Source organism: Nerophis ophidion, linkage group LG29 (assembly GCF_033978795.1).
Source record: "Nerophis ophidion isolate RoL-2023_Sa linkage group LG29, RoL_Noph_v1.0, whole genome shotgun sequence".
Lineage (NCBI taxonomy): Eukaryota > Metazoa > Chordata > Actinopteri > Syngnathiformes > Syngnathidae > Nerophis > Nerophis ophidion.
Genome location: NC_084639.1, coordinates 30,502,823 through 30,523,136, shown reverse-complemented (window position 1 = coordinate 30,523,136; position 20,314 = coordinate 30,502,823). Strand labels below are relative to the sequence as shown.

At 42.0% G+C, this 20,314-nt stretch overlaps 2 protein-coding genes across 4 annotated transcripts in view; one reads left to right on the top strand and one right to left on the bottom strand.

The window, feature by feature from the left end:
- Positions 1-317, bottom strand: part of LOC133546194 (zinc finger protein 177-like) — a 30,947-nt gene extending 30,630 nt beyond the window's left edge. Inside the window, exon 1 of one of the 3 annotated variants that reach the window (XM_061892090.1) lies at positions 166-317. The gene's annotated coding sequence lies outside the window, so the exon portion shown is untranslated. The remainder of the gene's footprint in view (positions 1-165) is intronic. The other 2 variants (XM_061892088.1, XM_061892089.1) reach the window with 2 other exon arrangements.
- LOC133546175 (zinc finger protein OZF-like) overlaps positions 1-20,314 on the top strand; it is a 396,978-nt gene that overhangs the window by 174,022 nt on the left and 202,642 nt on the right. The window lies entirely within an intron of this gene.

The following is a 20,314-nucleotide window of genomic DNA, read 5'->3' as shown; positions in this document are numbered from 1 at the left end:
CAATATAATTCTCATAGAGAACATATAAAATACACTCCTCCAAAAAAAAAAAAACGCTAACATTTGCTACAAAGGCCTGCTAGCGGGCTAACGCTAGCACGTTAGCTTCGAACAACATATGAGGTAAATAAGATAAATAATATGAAAATATATCATGTATATTACCTCATAAGCCGCGTGTACAAGAGAGGAGTGGAATATATTCTTCCTATTGTTACACCAGCAACTCTTTTTTGTCTTCTGTGGCCGGGCGAAGGAAGTGTGCACCACTCACTATTGTCCCAGTGAAACACGTGTTTGAAGGAAGTGTGTACCACTCACTATTGTCCCAGTGAAACACGTGTTTGAAGGAAGTGTGCACCACTCACTATTGTCCCAGTGAAACACGTGTTTGAAGGAAGTGTGCACCACTCACTATTGTCCCAGTGAAACACGTGTTTGAAGGAAGTGTGCACCACTCACTATTGTCCCAGTGAAACACGTGTTTGAAGGAAGTGTGCACTACTCACTATTGTCCCAGTGAAACACTTCTTCTTCTTCTTCTTTTGTTTTTATGTCGGTTGGCAAGCAACCTTGTGGTGTGCATTAGCGCCACCTACTGTAATGGAGTGTGGACCGAGGTGGATCCCTACTCTATATTCTTTTACTTAACCCAGTGTTTTTTAAATATGTTTATATTGCTTTATATCCTTTGTTTTATGAATGCAATCCTAATATATCTCCCACTTCTAACCTAATATTTTCTTTTGCTAACTTATTTTCCAGTATTTCTCTTTCTCTATTATATTTCCTACATTGTATTAAGACATGGTCAACATTCTCTATCTGGTGGCAAAAATCACACAGCCATGTATTATGTTTTCCTATCAATTTTAGTGAACTATTTAGATATGTATGTCCTAATCTCATTCCATTAATAATGTCTTCTTCCTTCCTATTTCTATTCCTCCTCTCATGACACCTACTTTCCTCTGGACTTTGTAAAACTCTCTACCTTTTGTTTCCTTATTCCAATTATCCTGCCACTTTTTATTGTGTTCTATCTTAATGATGCTCTTCACTTCTTCTTTACTGTGCTTCATCTCCATGTTTACTTCTGTTTTAGTGCTTGCTTGTTTTGCGTATCAAACAGCTAACTCATTCCCCACAACTCCTACATGAGCAGGAACCCAGAGAAATGTTACCACACCTCCCGCTTTATTTATCCTGTAGATTGCCTGAACTATTTTATAAACTATATCTAGTCTTGTTTCTGATGCTATGTTTTTTATGCTCATCAATGCACTGCTGGAGTCCGAGCACACGACTACTTTCCTTGCTTTGTTTTCCTCTATCCAGTTAACTGCCATATAAATTGCTACCAATTCCCCCGTAAAAACAGATAGTTAATCACTGATTCTTTTATTCAACACTATATTTCCTTGTGGGATAACTGCAGCAGCTCCTACTTTACTATTTATAGTTTTTGATGCATCTGTGAATATCATGATGTTGTCAAAAAACATTTCCTCAATCCATTGTTCTATCTGGTAACTATTTAAATTTCTATTCTTCAGTAATTACATGTTTACCTTTGGGTCGTCATACATCCACGGTGGTATTGCAGGAATTGGTACTGTAGGGCTCACTTTAATATTGTCAATTTGTGCTTTGATGCATATATCTCCTATTATCCACCCAAAACTATTCATTTTTTTCTTCCCTTTTTCTTGGCAGTTTATTAGCACTTGACGGGTTGGATGTCCTTGCTTGGATCCTTTTAAGTTTGCCCAATAAACTGCTGAGAGTTGATCTCTCCTCAAGTCCAAAGGTTTTTCATTCATTTCTACTTGTAATGCTGCCACTGGAGTAGATTTAGTAGTTCCACAACATAATCTTAACGCCTGCGACTGGATCCGGTCTATTTTCTCAAGTAGAGTTTTTGAAGCAGATCGATAAATAATGCATCCGTAGTCGATACCAGATGGAATTAAAGTGATATATATTGTTTTCAATGTCAACCTATCAGCCCCCCAATCTTTACCCCTCAAAGCCCTCATTATATTTAACACCTTTTTACTTTTCTCCACTATTTTGCTGATGTGGGTTGACCAGTTCATATTTTTATCAAACCATATTCCTAAATATTTAAATACTTGTACCACTTCTATGTTTTCTCCATAGAGTTTTATTTGGAGCTTGTTTTGTACTTTCCTCTTCGTAAGATGTATGACTTTTGTCTTTCCAACAGAGAATCTTAAACCCCAAGCCGTCCCCCAGTCTTGAACATTATTTACCGTTCTTTGAATCTTCTTTTCTATATGATTTGTATTTCTACCTCTCTTCCACATCACTCCATCATCAGCAAACAATGCCACCTCCACTAACCCTTCCACTTCACTAAAAACTTCATTTATCATGATGGAAAATAGTACTGGACTTATCATACTCCCTTGTGGGGTCCCATTTTCCACTTTGTATTCTCTGCTATATTCATTCTCTATCTTTACTAATAATGTTCTACTTGTTAAAAAGTCTTTTATCCATCTGTACATTCTTCCTCTAATCCCAATCTTATTTAGTTCCATCAGCAACCCCTGTTTGCACAACATATCATACGCTTTCTCTATGTCAAAAAATACCGCAATTATACTTTCTTTATTTATTTGTCCTTTTCTAATTTCCTCTTCCAGCTGCACTGCTGGGTCATTTGTGCTTCTTGCTTTGCCAAAACCACTTTGGTAGTTTTTTATAATTTCTTTTGACTCTAAATAATATATTAATCTTTCATTAATCATTTTTTCCATTACTTTGCCCAAATTTGAGGTCAATGCTATCGGCCTATAATTTCCTGCCTCTTCCGGATCTTTCCCTGGCTTGCATATTGGAATTATTACAGCTGTTTTCCACTCAGCTGCTCATTTTCCTTCTTCATATATCCTATTATATAATTTCAAGACCACTTCTTTGCCGATGCTACCTAAATTTTTGATCATTTGATAACTCACCAGGTCTTTCCCTGGCGTCGTATTTTTAACTTTTTTTAAAATTGGAACCATTTCATCCAAAGAAAATGTCATATCCATAGTGTTGGTAAAACTATTATCGTTGTCTTCCTTCATTTCCTCAATATTTAAACTAATTGTTTCTTCTCTCTTTTGTTTTTCTACATTTCTCAAATGATCATTACTGTGCACTTTAACAAAGGTTTTTGCTAAAAGTTCTGCTTTTTCTTTATTTCCTCCCACACTCCGCGTTCCATCTTTCATCACATGATTTTTATGTTCTTTTCTGAGCCCTGACATTCTCTTGATCATTCCCCACACCTGGCTTAAAGGAGTAGTTCTATTTAGTGTTTCACAAAAAGTTCTCCAATGGTGTTTTCTTGTTTTTTTAATAACATACCTTACTCTAGCTTGATGCCTTTTATATTGGATCATGTCTTGGAAATGATGTGTTCTTCTCAATATTCTAAATGCTCTATTCCGTTCTTGTATTGCATCTGTGCACTCTTGTGTCCACCACGGCACTATCTTCCTTCTTCTCCCTATACTATTCCTTGGTATGCTCTGTTCGGCTGCTTCTATTATGCACCCCGTAATATCTGTATTTAATTGTTCAATATCTTGATTTATATCTACTTCCTTTAAAGTTATGTCGGTAATTTCCCTAAATTTCCCCCAGTCACCATGATTATACTTCCATCTTCCTTCTATCCTAGTGCTTTCTGTCCTATGATTTATGTTTATGTGAATGAAGATTGGATAGTGATCACTTCCCATTGTGCTGTATTTATTTACTTCCCACTCCACCTTTCCTGCTAACCCTTGTGACACTAGTGTTAAATCTATTGCTGTTTCTTTACCCGTGACGACATCTAACCTTGTTCCCGACCCATCATTCACACACACCACTTCTTTTTCCTCCAAAAGTGCTTCCAATGTTTCCCCATTCCAGTCATCCCTTTCACCCCACATTGTGCTATGTGCATTAAAGTCACCACACCAAATAATATTGCCACTCCAGTGCTCCATTATGGTTTCTAGTTGGTGAATTTCTAATTTCTTGCATGGATTATAGAAGTTTAGTACTTTGTATCTTTCTTTATTATTCCATACTTCTACTCCTACTATCTCTAGTTCTTGTTTTACTTTTAATATTGAATAATGCATATCTTCCTTAATAAATATGGCACATCCTCCTCCTTGCCCATCATTCCTATCTTTACGTATCGTTATATATCCTTTTATTATAAAGTTTAATTTTGGCTTCAGCCATGTTTCTTGAAAACATATTATTTGTGGTTTACTTTTCATATTATTAATATATCCCTTTAATTCCTGTCCGTTTGCTATCAAACTTCTGGCATTCCACTGAACAATGAACATGGCGTTGGATTGTGGTCACATGACTCGGTCTCGTCTACTTTCTGTAGCTCACCTTGCACCTGTTCCCAGGATAGTTCTTTTACATTTAAAAACTTTGCTGCTGCTTTGACAATTATTTTGATTTTCTCAGTCTTGTTTCTAGCCTGTTCTGTACAATTTATTACGTAAGCCAGGAATACAACTAGTTTGTCCATGGAAATTCCTGTATTTGCTGCCTCTTGTTTTTTATTTATTGAACTATTTTCACTTCTGTCCTGTTCTGCACTTTCTTGATTTCTTATTTTAACTGCCTCTGCGTATGTAATATTTCTTTCAACTCTGATTTGCTGTACTTCTGTTGCCTGTTTCCTTATGATGCAGCCCCCATACGCTGCTGTGTGATTCCCGCCACAATTACAGCACTTGACCTGTTCATTTTCTCCACACCGTCCACATCTCATCTTAGCATGACACACACTACTATGTGCCCATAGCGTTGGCACTTGAAACAACGTACTGGGGGTGGCACGTAAGCTCTAACATAGAAGCTTAGATACCCAATCATGATTCTCTCTGGTAGGACCTCCTCTGCAAATTGCACTAACACGGATTCACTCTCAGTCTTTTCACCGTTCCTAAATGCCATCATTCTTTTCATCATAGTGACAGTTCCTCCTTTTATTTCTTTTTTCAGATCATCTAAATGTTCTCCTCTTGGGAGTCCTGTCACGACTCCTCTTGCCCCCTTTCGTTCTCCCACTTTGATTTTTTCCTTTATTATTTTGTTGCACAGTTTTTGTAATCGCATTGCTTTGTTCTTTTGCTCTCCATTTTTGCAATTAATCAACAGCCGTCCGTCCCTGAGCACCTTCGCTATCTCCACCTCTCCAATGTCCTTCTTTAATCCCTTAACCAGTGTCATCAAACTAATGTCATTCATATCTTGGTTTGATTTAAATGTATAAATGATCTTATATTCATCCACCATAACCCTTTTCCTCTTATCAACCTCTTCATCGTCTTCATGCACTCTTTTCGCACTCTACTTTCCTTCACTCCCTCCTCTCCCCTTCTTTCCTCTCTCCCCTCTAGTCCTACCCATTTCCATACTATCCTCATACATCCCGTCACTATCCCCTTCCATCTCCATCCAGTCACAAAACAGCTTATGCTCAACCGCCAAAACAGATTTAGACACTCTCGCCGCCGCCAAATTCACTCCAAATGTTTGGTAGTTCCGCGTCTCTCCTTCCGGAAGCTTCCACCGACCGTTTCGTCTCCAGTGACCGCGGACCAAGAATCGGCAGTACTGCTCTGTTCTGCTGCCTTCCTTTGTTTATTTTTTTTATAAACCTTTATTTATAAAACTGCAACATTTACAAACAATCGATAAATAATAATAATAAAAATAAGTACAAAAACAGTACAAATCAGCGCCAGGGTGTTGTAAAATAATGTAACTAAAATAGAATGCTATTTAGCAGATTTGAGCGTTATGGAGCCATTACCATTGCAGTACAAAGTCTTCATTGTTTTGCAGAAAAAAATTGCCGAAGCCAAATGTGTCAAGTGTCTTGAAGATACATTCATGTGAAAATAGTCTCTGTGTTTTCTCCTCCTCCACTCGGCTGTGACGTCATTCCCAGCTTCTGGCGTAAACGGAAGGCGGCAGAACAGAGCAGGACTGCCTTGTAACGTCAAGTGTGCTAACTGTCGTGAAAGCACATCGACACAGAAAGCCGCGAGCAGGACGCTAATAAGTCAGTCTTATTATTTGTTCTACAGTTTGAAATATTTACGTCGTATAACATACATATTTGATTCTTTAGTTAAGGATAAAGTGGTCTGGATGCGCTAGAAGCACTGTGCCGCTTCTCGTGCTATCTTTGCTTGTTAGTTAGCTTAGCTGGCTAGTTAGCTTAGCTTGTTAGCTGCTAACAGAAGACACAGAAGTTATCAACACATCGCTAAGTAGAGATCAAGTGTGAGAGTAAAGTGTTGTGATTGTGTGAAAATGTCTACATTACAAATGTTGAGAGCGTTGGTGGATCAGCGACTAACTGCTGCTGTTGAAGAAATATTTGTAGTGTTAGAAAGAACGATAGCAGAATACGAGGCGGAACTTTCTAGAACAAAGGAGGAAAACTATCAACTACTGGAAGCTGTTTTCAAGAAACATCAAGTTGTGTTACACAGAACAGGTTTGTTTGCTTCTTACTCTCAAATGTTTACTAACTTTATATTTGATTGTTAACAAGAAATGGACATTTGGTATAATTGAAGTGAATGGAGTAGCCTTGTCAAGTGAAAGTAAACAATCTGGCATGCAGATGAAAGAAGATTCATGGAACAGAGTATTGTAACTAAAGAAGAACATGGATAATCAACAAAAAACATTCCTAGGTTTTGTTACAGAGGTAGTCAGCAAATCAATACAACAGCTAAAATTAAAGTGTCCGTTTGCAAATTGTTTAAAGTTAGTTTTTTTCTTACAAAAAAAAATAACTCGATCGTCACCAGCTTGCTTATGTTACTATTAGTGGTTTAACAGAACATATACATATTTTTAAATGTCCATTTTTTTTCACAATTACTAACTGAGATAGGCTCCAGCGACCCCGAAGGGGACAAGTGGTACAAAATGGATGGATAATTAAATTGAATAAAACTGGTTAGGAATTAGTTTGGCGTTCATGCTTGTCACTTACTGCTGTCTCGTACACACACTGGGAGCGTGTGCACGTACACAGAAACAGTCCGAGAGAAGCAACTAACAATTTGCAGTCATGTTGTTGTTGTCCTGATAGAATATACATTCAATGATATGGGATGTACGCCTTGCTTTTTTGCTAGCAAATGTTTTCATTTAATACTATAAACATTTAGTGGCACAGTAAAAAATTAAAAGTAATACGAAGTGTTCTATATAACAATTATAATATTAGCACTCAAACAACAATATACAGTAACACACATGTGCACTCATACTAATAAGACCTCATTCAGCTTTTTATAGCCAAGTAATACTATAAAAGTATAGTCCACTAGCATGTATCAGTAACATAACATGACTGACAGCACATGCATGTCCATTACTGATCATAATGCCACGCATACACATGCCAGAATGAGAAGTGACACTGATAGGTTTTCAATGGAGTCAGTCCCCAGGAACGGTGATTTGTTTAAATTAGGTAAAAAATCTGATAATGTTAACACAATGTCTAAAAATTCCCGTCATATCAATTCCTAGATATGGTCGTAATTATTTTAAGTACACCGCGCATAATAAACGCAACATTATTAATATTGCTACTACGGATAATTTTATCAACAACTCCTTAAAACAGCCCACTACCTATAATATGGGCTTTCTAAACATCAGATCTTTGTCTCCCAAAACGTTATTAGTCAATGAGGTCATTAGAGACAACAACCTTAACGTCATCGGTCTTAGCGAAACCTGGCTTAAACCAGACGACTTTTTTGCGATAAATGAGGCATCCCCTCCTAACTATACGAATGCGCATATTGCCCGTCACCTCAAAAGGGGAGGGGGTGTCGCACTAATATACAACGAAAACTTTAACTTTAGTCCTAACTTAAATAATAAATATAAATCGTTTGAGGTGGTTTCTATGAAGTCTGCCACACCTCTGCCTCTGTGCCTGGCCGTTATCTACCGCCCCCCAGGGCCCTATTCGGATTTTATTAGTGAATTCTCAGAGTTTGTTGCTGATCTAGTGACGCACGCCGATAATATAATTATAATGGGGGACTTTAATATCCATATGAATACCCCATATAGCAGCCGCAACATTAATGCTGCCACAACGACGACTCTTGCGGACCTACTGCCCTCGGTAATGGCACCGTTCCCAAAGTATGTGGGCTCTATTGATAACCTCACTAACAACTTTAACAACGCCCTGCGCGAAACCATTGATAACATAGCACCGCTGAAGTTAAAAAAGGCTCCAAAAAGGCGTACGCCATGGTTTACTGAAGAAACTAGAGCTCAGAAATTATTATGTAGAAAGCTGGAACGCAAATGGCGCACGACTAAACTTGAGGTGCACCATCAAGCATGGAGTGATAGTTTAATAACTTATAAACGCATGCTTACCTTAGCTAAAACTAATTATTACTCAAATCTCATCCGCATTAATAAAAACGATCCAAAATTTTTGTTTAGTACAGTAGCATTGCTAACCCAACAAGGGACTCCTTCCAGTAGCTCCACCCATTCGGCAGATGACTTTATGAAGTTCTTTAATAAGAAAATTGAAGTCATTAGAAAGGAGATTAAAGACAATGCGTCCCAGCTACAACGGGGTTATAGTAACACTGACACGATTGTATATACGGCGGATACTGCCCTCCAAAATAGTTTCTCTCGTTTTGATGAAATAACATTAGAAGAATTGTTACAACGTGTAAATGGAATAAAACAAACAACATGTTTACTTGACCCACTTCCTGGGAAACTTATTAAAGAGCTTTTTGTATTATTAGGTCCATCAGTGCTAAATATTATAAACTTATCACTTTCCTTGGGCACTGTTCCCCTTGCATTCAAAAAAGCGGTTATTCATCCTCTCCTTAAAAGACCTAACCTCGATCCTGACCTCATGGTAAACTACCGACCGGTGTCTCACCTTCCCTTTATTTCGAAAATCCTCGAAAAAATTGTTGCAGAGCAGCTAAATGAACACTTAGCGTTTAACAATCTATGTGAAACCTTTCAATCCGGTTTCAGGGTAAATCACTCGACTGAGACAGCCCTCGCAAAATTGACTAATGATCTATTGCTAACGATGAACTCTGATGCGTCATCTATGTTGCTGCTCCTCGATCTTAGCGCTGCTTTCGATACCGTCGATCATAATATTTTATTAGAGTGTATCAAAACACGAATTGGTATGTCAGACTTAGCCCTGTCTTGGTTTAACTCTTATCTTACTGATAGGATGCAGTGCGTCTCCCATAACAGTGTGACCTCGGACTATGTTAAGGTAACGTGTGGAGTTCCCCAAGGTTCGGTCCTTGGCCCTGTACTCTTCAGCATCTACATGCTGCCGCTGGGTGACATCATACGCAAATACGGTATTAGCTTTCACTGTTATGCTGATGACACCCAACTCTACATGCCCCTAAAGCTGACCAACACGCCGGATTGTAGTCAGTTGGAAGCGTGTCTTAATGAAATTAAACAATGGATGTCCGCTAACTTTTTGCAACTTAATGCCAAAAAAACGGAAATGCTGATTATCGGTCCTGCTAGACACCGACCTCTATTTAATAATACAACTTTAACATTTGACAACCAAATAATAAAACAAGGTGACTCTGTAAAAAATCTGGGTATTATCTTCGACCCAACTCTCTCCTTTGAGTCACACATTAAAAGCGTTACTAAAACGGCCTTCTTTCATCTCCGTAATATCGCTAAAATTCGCTCCATTTTGTCCACTAAAGACGCCGAGATCATTATCCATGCGTTTGTTACGTCTCGTCTCGACTACTGTAACGTATTATTTTCGGGTCTCCCCATGTCTAGCATTAAAAGATTACAGTTGGTACAAAATGCGGCTGCTAGACTTTTGACAAGAACAAGAACGTTTGATCATATTACGCCTGTACTGTATATACCTTTATAAACATATATACATACATATATACCTATACTGGCTCACCTGCACTGGCTTCCTGTGCACTTAAGATGTGACTTTAAGGTTTTACTACTTACGTATAAAATACTACACGGTCTAGCTCCAGCCTATCTTGCCGATTGTATTGTACCATATGTCCCGGCAAGAAATCTGCGTTCAAAAGACTCCGGCTTATTAGAGATTCCTAGAGCCCAAAAAAAGTCTGCGGGCTATAGAGCGTTTTCCGTTCGGGCTCCAGTACTCTGGAATGCCCTCCCGGTAACAGTTCGAGATGCTACCTCAGTAGAAGCATTTAAGTCTCACCTTAAAACTCATCTGTATACTCTAGCCTTTAAATAGACCTCCTTTTTAGACCAGTTGATCTGCCGCTTCTTTTCTTTCTCCTATGTCCCCCCCTCCCTTGTGGAGGGGGTCCGGTCCGATGACCATGGATGAAGTACTGGCTGTCCAGAGTCGAGACCCAGGATGGACCGCTCGTCGGGACCCAGGATGGACCGCTCGCCTGTATCGGTTGGGGACATCTCTACGCTGCTGATCCGCTTGAAATGGTTTCCTGTGGACGGGACTCTCGCTGCTGTCTTGGATCCGCTTGAACTGGACTCTCGCGGCTGTGTTGGAGCCACTATGGATTGAACTTTCACAGTATCATGTTAGACCCGCTCGACATCCATTGCTTTCGGTCCCCTAGAGAGGGGGGGTTGCCCACATCTGAGGTCCTCTCCAAGGTTTCTCATAGTCAGCATTGTCACTGGCGTCCCACTGGATGTGAATTCTCTCTGCCCACTGGGTGTGAGTTTTCCTTGCCCTTTTGTGGGTTCTTCTGAGGATGTTGTAGTCGTAATGATTTGTGCAGTCCTTTGAGACATTTGTGATTTGGGGCTATATAATTAAACATTGATTGATTGATTGATAAAAGGCAAACATTTATTCATGAAAGCAGAATATGGCTTTTAGCACAAAATGATGTAACTCCACACATACGTAACATGTACACGCACATTAGCTTTGTGTGTTGACCTAACGCAGGGGTCGGCAACCTTCAGCATACAAAGAGCCATTTTAGCCTGTTTCCCCCAAATAAAACCCACCTAGAGCCACAAACTCTTGTTAGATTCCTAAAATGACGATAACACCACTTATAGTTTTGTTACACTTATGACATCAAACATGTATTTGATTTATTTCTGGGTATAACAAAGCAAATCATCAAATTATTTTGAACATTAGAAACAAAATACACTCTTCTTTCCCTTATTAATGAATACAAAAATAAAAATCAACTCATTCCAACATTCTGAAAACATACAACTACAGCATATTTATTTGACTAAAAATTGAAAACAACTACCTAGTCATCAATAAAAACAGCAAATTAATAAAAATGTAAGTAAATAAAATGTTTGTCTTTTTGATCTGTCATTGCTAGGGGTTGACCGCTAAAAACAATACAATTGCATGGCAGCAAGAGATGTCGCATAAGGGCTGTGACATACATTTACATCCACAATATATTCACATGGGTTTTATTTTCCTATGACAAGATCCCAGAAACTCTCCAAAATTACAATTGTAAAATTCAAATGAACTAACTAAATAAAATGAAATATAATAGATCAAGTAACCATTATTTGTTGACATTTGGTTTCAAAGCCAAAGGGAGCCACGACGGAGGCATGAAAGAACCTCATGTGGCTCCAGAGCCGCAGGTTGCAGACTCCTGATCTAACGCTAGCTATCATTGAATATAGATTCAATATAATCAGAATTTGTGGGGAATATAGACACTAAAATGTTCTGTTAAACCACTAATGGTAACGAAACATGTCCTTTGGTGGTCTTAATTTTTTTGTTGGAAAAATGTAACAGTACAATTTGCAAACAGTTGAGTCTCTTTTAAAATTATGAACTTATTTCTAACCTGCCTGAATAAGTGACATTTCTTATTATTATAATCACATGACAGCATTAATTTCCATGAGATTATTTTCTACTAATAGTGTTTTAGACCACTTACAATGACAGTAACAAAAAATATATGTTTTTCATGAGCTATGTACTAGTATTGTATGTCTGGGTAGGGGTCCTGCTTTGGAAACAAATTGTACCCTTTCAGGTTTGGCATCTAGTTCCCGCTAAAACATTCACATGTTGCACAATGAGATGTAAGCATGGGATCATGTGTACTGTACATTCCTGTAACTTTGTGGTTGTATAATATATATCAATCAATCAATCAATCAATGTTTATTTATATAGCCCCAAATCACAAATGTCTCAAAGGACTGCACAAATCATTACGACTACAACATCCTCGGAAGAACCCACAAAAGGGCAAGGACAACTCACACCCAGTGGGCAGGGAGAATTCACATCCAGTGGGACGCCAGTGACAATGCTGACTATGAGAAACCTTGGAGAGGACCTCAGATGTGGGCAACCCCCCCCTCTAGGGGACCGAAAGCAATGGATGTCGAGCGGGTCTAACATGATACTGTGAAAGTTCAATCCATAGTGGCTCCAACACAGCCGCGAGAGTTCAGTTCAAAGCAGATCCAAGACAGCAGCGAGAGTCCCGTCCACAGGAGACCATCTCAAGCGGAGGCGGATCAGCAGCGTAGAGGTGTCCCCAACCGATACAGGCGAGCGGTCCATCCTGGGTCCCGACGAGCGGTCCATCCTGGGTCTCGACTCTGGACAGCCAGTACTTCATCCATGGTCATCGGACCGGACCCCCTCCACAAGGGAGGGGGGGGGAACATAGGAAAAAGAAAAGAAGCGGCAGATCAACTGGTCTAAAAAGGAGGTCTATTTAAAGGCTAGAGTATACAGATGAGTTTTAAGGTGAGACTTAAATGCTTCTACTGAGGTAGCATCTCATCTTATATTTGTATAAGTATTTCTTTAAAATAACAGCATTTCTTGATTAATATTTATAAATTAGGATTCTTAATAAATGACACTAGAATAAGCACACATTTGATTGTTATAGCTTTTTGTGTGTCTGTAAAGGCATGACTGGCTAAGTGCCATTAGTGCATGTGTTGGTGCACGTGGGAAAGTGCGAGCGGCTGCTATTGAAATGACAAACTTGGTTGTGGTCAGGTTTGTGCGGCAGAAAATGTCCAATTTTGCTGGATAGGAACTTTTTTACCAATGTTTTGGTCACGTGTTTGTGGCCGACAAAAATTTAGCTCAATAAAGGGATCGCCGGAATTCATGTCCTCCTTCGAGCGTTTCGACAGACGTTCCAATAATTGAACGGTGATGATGAAAACGTTTTTCTCTGTTGTGGCCGTCAGTTACATTGAAAATTGTTATGCGCTTATTTTTTAGTTAGATTTTGGAGTGGCATAGATTTGCCGTGTGCAGAGGACACATTAGCAGTGCGCAATTGCACAGGATTAGAGAGAACGTTGATTGGAAGCACAAAATATGAACTGCAGATTTCTGCTGAGCAGCAATAACAGATTTGATCTTTTTCTTTTGTGGCATTTTTGTGTTCTCTTTCCCTGCATTTTGACTCAGTAGAAGCGCAGGCGTCGTTTGAGCAACAAAGAAAGACATTCATAGTATTTTTCATGCTCGCCAACGGACTATATTTCTTTACCGCACGCGGTCCCCTTAAAGTTAAAACCCCATCTGTGACGTCTCGCTGGCATCGTGGTGAAGAGTTGTTCTGTCGTGGGTGCAGCGGAGGATGGAACACAGCGTGAACCAAAGACACTGGCACAAAGGCACTAACAAAAACCAACAGAACTAGCGTGGGAGCTAGAATGAACAAAAAGCGCTGGTATGTAAACTAGGGACAAGCAGACAAACAAAATAGCATGGAAGCTAATCAAATAACAAAAGTATTTTCCCAACATGCGGGAATGCGACTTCATCTGTTGCGTATAGCAAACTACAGTCCGAGAGCGAATGTCCAACAAAAGCGGTCTTAAATAAGGAGATAAATCAGGGGCAGGTGTGCGTGATCACACGGGAAGCAGGTGACACAAATGCGTTGCTAGGACAACAGAAACAAACCAGGAAGTGCCACCGGGACCTAAGAGAGCCAAATACAACACAGGATGATAACAAAACAGAAACAAAACCAGAGTATGACATGGTCCAAGACGTGGACCATGACACCATCGACATGAATGAGCACAACGATGAGCATTGGAAACATAACTTTATTGAAGTATTTTCAGTTGTGAAGTGAAGTGAATTATATTTATATAGCGCTTTTCTCTATTGACTCAAAGCGCTTTACATTGTGAAACCCAATATCTAAGTTACATTTAAACCAGTGTGGGTGGCACTGGGAGCAGGTGGGTAAAGTGTCTTGCCCAAGGACACAACGGCAGTGACTAGGATGGGGGAAGCGGGAATCGAACCTGCAACCCCCAAGTTGCTGGCACAGTCGCTCTACCAACTGAGCTATGCCGCCTCAGTTGTTGAACTGAAATCCACAGTGACTGGCTAATTGTTTGAGTAGAAGCTAAGCGAGAAGGGTAATGCTGTGTACACATTAGGGTTGTCCCGATCCAATATTTGGATCGGATCAGCCGCCAGTATTTGCCAAAAAATGCATATCGGCAAGGCATGGGAAAATGCCGATCCAGATCCAGTTTTTAAAAAAACTCTGGTCCACGTTTTCCAACGCACCGATTTAAATAATACATTCCACTCTTCTGCTGCTCCCTAAACTCCGTTCTGCATATTCCAGAACACCTTCAAAACTTCACAGGTCTGTGTTCTAACCGTGTGAATTAAAAGTTACGGTAAAAATGTCAGCTGTGTGGGATTATTTTACCCTACAAAACATGCCACAATAAATTGGCATAAACTCTATTGTGGCAACATAAACGCAACATAACAAATACCCAGAATCCCAATCTTCCATGACTCTTTCAGGCTATATTTTACACCCCGCTAGCACCAAACCCCGCCCCCCCCCCCCCTCCATGCGTCTGTTGAGGTGGGCGGAGTTGGGGGCGCGGACGTGTATAATATAGCCTGAAAGAGTCATGGATGCAAAAGTTTCTGGGTAATTGTTATGTTGCGTTTATGTTGTGTTACTGTGAGGATGTTCTCCCGAAATGTGTTTTTCATTCTTGTTTGGTGTGGGTTCACAGTGTGGCGCATATTAGTAAGAGTATTAAAGTTGTTTATATCACAACCTTCAGTGTAACCTGTATGACTGTTGACTATATCCCTTGCAATCTCGTACGTGTGACGATGGGAGCAGCGAGATGCATGCGTCTGGCCGGCACGCAGATAACATGGTGTAAAGGCGGGTGATGACATATTGTAGAGGACGTTAAAAGTAAAGCTGTCACGGCACGCCCTCACTATTGTAGTCCGAGTGAAAGTCCGAGAATGATAGCCCCGGGAGAGGCACCAAAATCCGGAAACCCCCCAAAACAATGACGGGGGGGAGGGGGTCGGTGATTATGCAGCTGAGCCATGTGCAGCTGAGCCTCATCAGAGTGGCCAAAGAGCTGCATGCGGCTCCGGAGCCGCGGGTTGCCGACCCCTGGTCTAGTATATAGAAAAGTGCAAAATAAATCTAACCCATTATTATTATTATTAATGATACTGCTATCTGTTGTTCCAGCTGACCAATTTAATTATGACACGGTGTGACATTCAGTTCAGCTGCTGCCACTACACGTTAAAATCAGCGCTAAATGATGACAAATAAGGAAGCAACACCACACAAAAGTTTGTTTCATAACAATATTTTATTTTCAAATTCACTCACAAGGTGTCATTTTGAAGTGAACACACTTTTCTCACGACGAGTCACGGCCATATTTTATCAACCGTCCTCCTGGCGATCCATTAAAAAAAGTTTAAGTTTAAGTTAAAGTAGCAATGATTGTCACACACACACTAGGTGTGTTGAAATGTGTTCTCTGCATTTGACCCATCCCCTTGACCCCCTGGGAAGTGAGGTGGAGGTGGGCAGCAGCGGTGCCGCGCCCGGGAATCATTTATGGTGATATAACCCCCAATTACAACCCATGATGCTGAGTGCCAAGAAGGGAGGCAATGGGTCACATTTTTTTATAGTCTTTGGTATGACAATAAAAAAAATATATATATTCTAATTTTTTATAGTCTTTGGTATGACCTCCTCTCTGAGCTGCCACCTTATCGTGGTAGAGGAGTTTGAGTGTCCAAAAGATCCTAGGAGCTATGTTGTCCGGGGGCTTTATGCCCCCTGGTAGGGTCTCTCAAGGCAAGCAGGTCCTAGTTGAGAGATCAGACAAAGAGCAGCTCGAAGACCTCTGTGAAGAAGAAAAATCATGGACCCAGATTTCCCTCGCCCAGACTCGGGTCACCGGGGCCCCGCTCTGGAGCCAGGCCCGGAGGTGTGGCACGATGGCGAGCGCCTGGTGGCCGGGCCTGTTCCCATGGGCCCCGACCGGGCACAGCCCAAAGAGGCAATGTGGGTCACCCCTCCAATGGGCTCACCACCCATAGCAGGGGCTATAGAGGTCGGGTGCATTGTGAGCTGGGCGGCAGCCGAAGGCAGAGAATTTGGCGGTCCGATCCTCTGCTACAGAAGCTAGCTCTTGGGACGTGGAACGTCACCTCCCTGGGGGGAAGGAGCCTGAGCTGGTGCGTGAAGTGGAGAAGTTCCGGCTGGATATAGTCGGACTCACTTCGACGCACAGCAAGGGCTCTGGAACCACTTTTCTCGAGAGGGGATGGACTCTCTTCCACTCTGGCGTTGCCGGCAGTGAGAGGCGACGGGCTGGGGTGGCAATTCTTGTTGCCCCCCGGTTCAAAGCCTGCACGTTGGAGTTCAACCCAGTGGCCGAAAGGGTAGCCTTCCTCCGCTTTCGGGTGGGGGGACGGGTCCTGACTGTTGTTTGTGCTTACGCACCAAACAGCAGTTCAGAGTACCCACCCTTTTTGGGTACACTCGAGGGAGTACTGGAAAGTGCTCCCCCGGGTGATTCCCTTGTCCTACTGGGGGACTTCAACGCTCATGTTGGCAACGACAATGAAACCTGGAGAGGCGTGATTGGGAAGAATGGCCGCCCGGATCTGAACCCGAGTGGTGTTTTGTTATTGGACTTTGTGCTCGTCACAGTTTGTCCATAAAAAACACCATGTTCAAACATAAGGGGTGTCCATATGTGCACTTGGCACCAGGACACCCTAGGCCGCAGTTCCATGGTCGACTTTGTAGTTGTGTCATCGGATTTGCGGCCTTATGTTTTGGACACTCGGGTGAAGAGAGGGGCGGAGCTTTCTACCGATCACCACCTGGTGGGGAGTTGGCTGCGATGGTGGGGGAGGATGCCGGACTGACTTGGCAGGCCCAAACGCATTGTGAGGGTCTGCTGGGAACGTCTGGCAGTCTCCTGTCAGAGAAAGTTTCAATTCCCACCTCCGGAAGAAATTTGAACATGTCACGAGGGAGGTGCTGGACATTGAGTCCGAGTGGAACATGTTCTATTGCGGAGGCGGCTGATTGGAGCTGTGGCCACAAGGTAGTTGGTGCTTGTCGCGGCGGTAATCCCAGAACCTGTTGGTGGACACCAGCAGTGAGGGATGCCGTCAAACTGAAGAAGGAGACCTATCGAGTTATTTTGGCTCATAGGACTCCGGAGGCAGTGGACAGGTACCGACAGGCCAAGCGGTGTGCAGCTTCAGCGGTCGCGGAGGCAAAGACTCAAACATAGGGGAAGAAGCCATGGAAAACGACTTCCAGGCGGCTTTGAAGCGATTCTAGACCACCTTCAGCCGCCTCAGGAAGGGGAAGCAGTGCAATGTCAACACCGTGTATGGTACGGATCAGATCAGGGGCGGTACCGCTGGATTGGCAGACCGGGGTGGTGGTCCCTCTCTTTAAGAAGGGGGACCGGAGGGTGTGTTCCAACTAACGTGGGATCACACTCCTCAGCCTTCCCGGTAAGGTTTATTCAGGTGTACTGGAGAGGAGGCTACGCCGGATAGTCGAACCTCGGATTCAGGAGGAACACTGTGGTTTTCATCCTGGTCGTGGAACTGTGTACCAGCTTTGTATACGCTCGGCAGGGTCCTTGAGGGTGCATGGGAGTTTGCTCAACCAGTCTACATGTGCTTTGTGGACTTGGAGAAGGCATTCGACCGTGTCCCTTCGGGAAGTCCTGTGGGGAGTGCTCAAAGAGTATGGGGTATCGGACTGTCTTATTGTGGCGGTCCACTCTCTGTATGATCAGTGTCAGAACATGGTCTGCATTGCCGGCAGTAAGTCAAACACATTTCCAGTGTGGGTTGGACTCCGTCAAGGCTGTCCTTTGTCAGCGATTCTGTTCATAACTTTTATGGAAATAATTTCTAGGCGCAGTCAAGGCGTTGAGGGGTTTCGGTTTGGTGGCCACAGGATTAGGTCTCTCCTTTTTGCAGATGATGTGGTCCTGATGGTTTGATCTGGCCAGGATCTTCAGCTTTCACTGGATCGGTTCGCAGCCGAGTGTGAAGCGACCGGAATGAGAATCAGCACTTCCAAGTCTGAGTTAATGGTTCTTGCCCGGAAAAGGGTGAAATGCCATCTCCGGGTTGGGGGGCAGACCCTGCCCCAAGTGGAGGAGTTCAAGTACCTAGGAGTCTTGTTCACGAGTGAGGGAAGAGGGGATCGTGAAATCGACAGGCGGATCGGTGCGGCGTCTTCAGTAATGCGGACGTTGTACCGATCCATTGTGGTGAGGAAGGAGCTGAGCCGGAAGGCAAAGCTCTCAATTTACCAGTCGATCTACGTTCGCATCCTCACCTATGGTCATGAGCTTTGGGTCATGACCAAAAGGATAAGATCACGGGTACAAGCGGCCGAAATGAGTTTCCTCCGCCGTGTGGCGGGTCTCTCCCTTAGAGATAGGGTGAGAAGCTCTGTCATCCGGGAGGAACTCAAAGTAAAGCTGCTTCTTCTTCACATGGAGAGGAGCCAGATGAGGTGGTTCGGGCATCTGGTCAGGATTTAGGGCACGTCCAACCGGTAGGAGGCCACGGGGAAGACCCAGGACACGTTGGGAATACTATGTCTCCCGGCTGGCCTGGGAACGGCTCGGGATTCCCTTTGAAGAGCTGGACGAAGTGGCTGGGGAGAGGGAAGTCTGGGCTTCCCTGCTTAGGCTGCTGCCCCCGTGACTAGGGTTGGGTATCGAGTATCGATTGGAACCGGGACTAACTTTCAGATTCTCCCGGAATTGTTCAAAAGTTTAAATTTCGATTCCTAGTTTCGATACCCAGTCCGCCGACCGGAAACAAATGATATGTCCGCCGACCCGGAAGAAGAAGCCGCTGAACACCAACGAAGAAGCGCCCACCGCCGGAAGTGTTAGCATAGCCGAGCCTATGTAGCCGAGCGAGTCAGTCAAGCATGGATAGCGGGCGTCGACGGTCGAATGTGTGGCTTTATTTTACTAAAAAACATTTAAATATCGGACAAATGTAACACATGCGACAGGACTGTTTCTCCAAGTTCTCTGAACCTTTTGATGATTTTACGGACCGTAGATGGTAAAATCCCTAAATTCCTTGCAATAGCTCGTTGAGAAATGTTGTTCTAAAGCTTTTCGACAAATTGCTTAAAAAGTGGTGACCCTCACCCCATCCTTGTTTGTGAATTACTTAACATTTCATGGAAGCTGCTTTTATAGCCAATCATGGCACCCACCTGTTCCCAATTAGCCTGCACACCTGTGGGATGTTCCAAATAAGTGTTTGATGAGCATTCCTCAACTTTATCAGTATTTATTGCCACCTTTCCCAACTTCTTTGTCACGTGTTGCTGGCATCAAATTCTAAAGTTAATGATTATTTGCAAAAAAAAAAATGTTTATCAGTTTGAACATCAAATATGTTGTCTTTGTAGCATATTCAACTGAATATGGCTTGAAAAGAATGTGCAAATCATTGTATTCTGTTTATATTTACATCGAACACAATTCCCCAACTCAAATGGAAACGGGGTTTGTATATATATAATATATTTATACATGCGTGTGTGTGTGTGTGTGTGTGTGGTTCCACAAGGCTCGTTATTTAAATGATATTTGTTCAGTATCTAATAGATTAAAATGTATTATGTTTGCAGATGATACACATGTATATTGTTCAGGAGAATACTTGAAGGAAGTGTTGAGGTTAATAGAAGTTGAGTTGATTCAGCTAAAAAAATGTTTTGATATTTATAAGTTATCATTTAAATGATAAGAAAACTTAATTTGTGGTGTTAAGTGGTGCAAGGACAAATTGTGAAGCAAAACTAAATCAATTGGAAATTGATAGAGTATATGAAACTAAATTATTGGG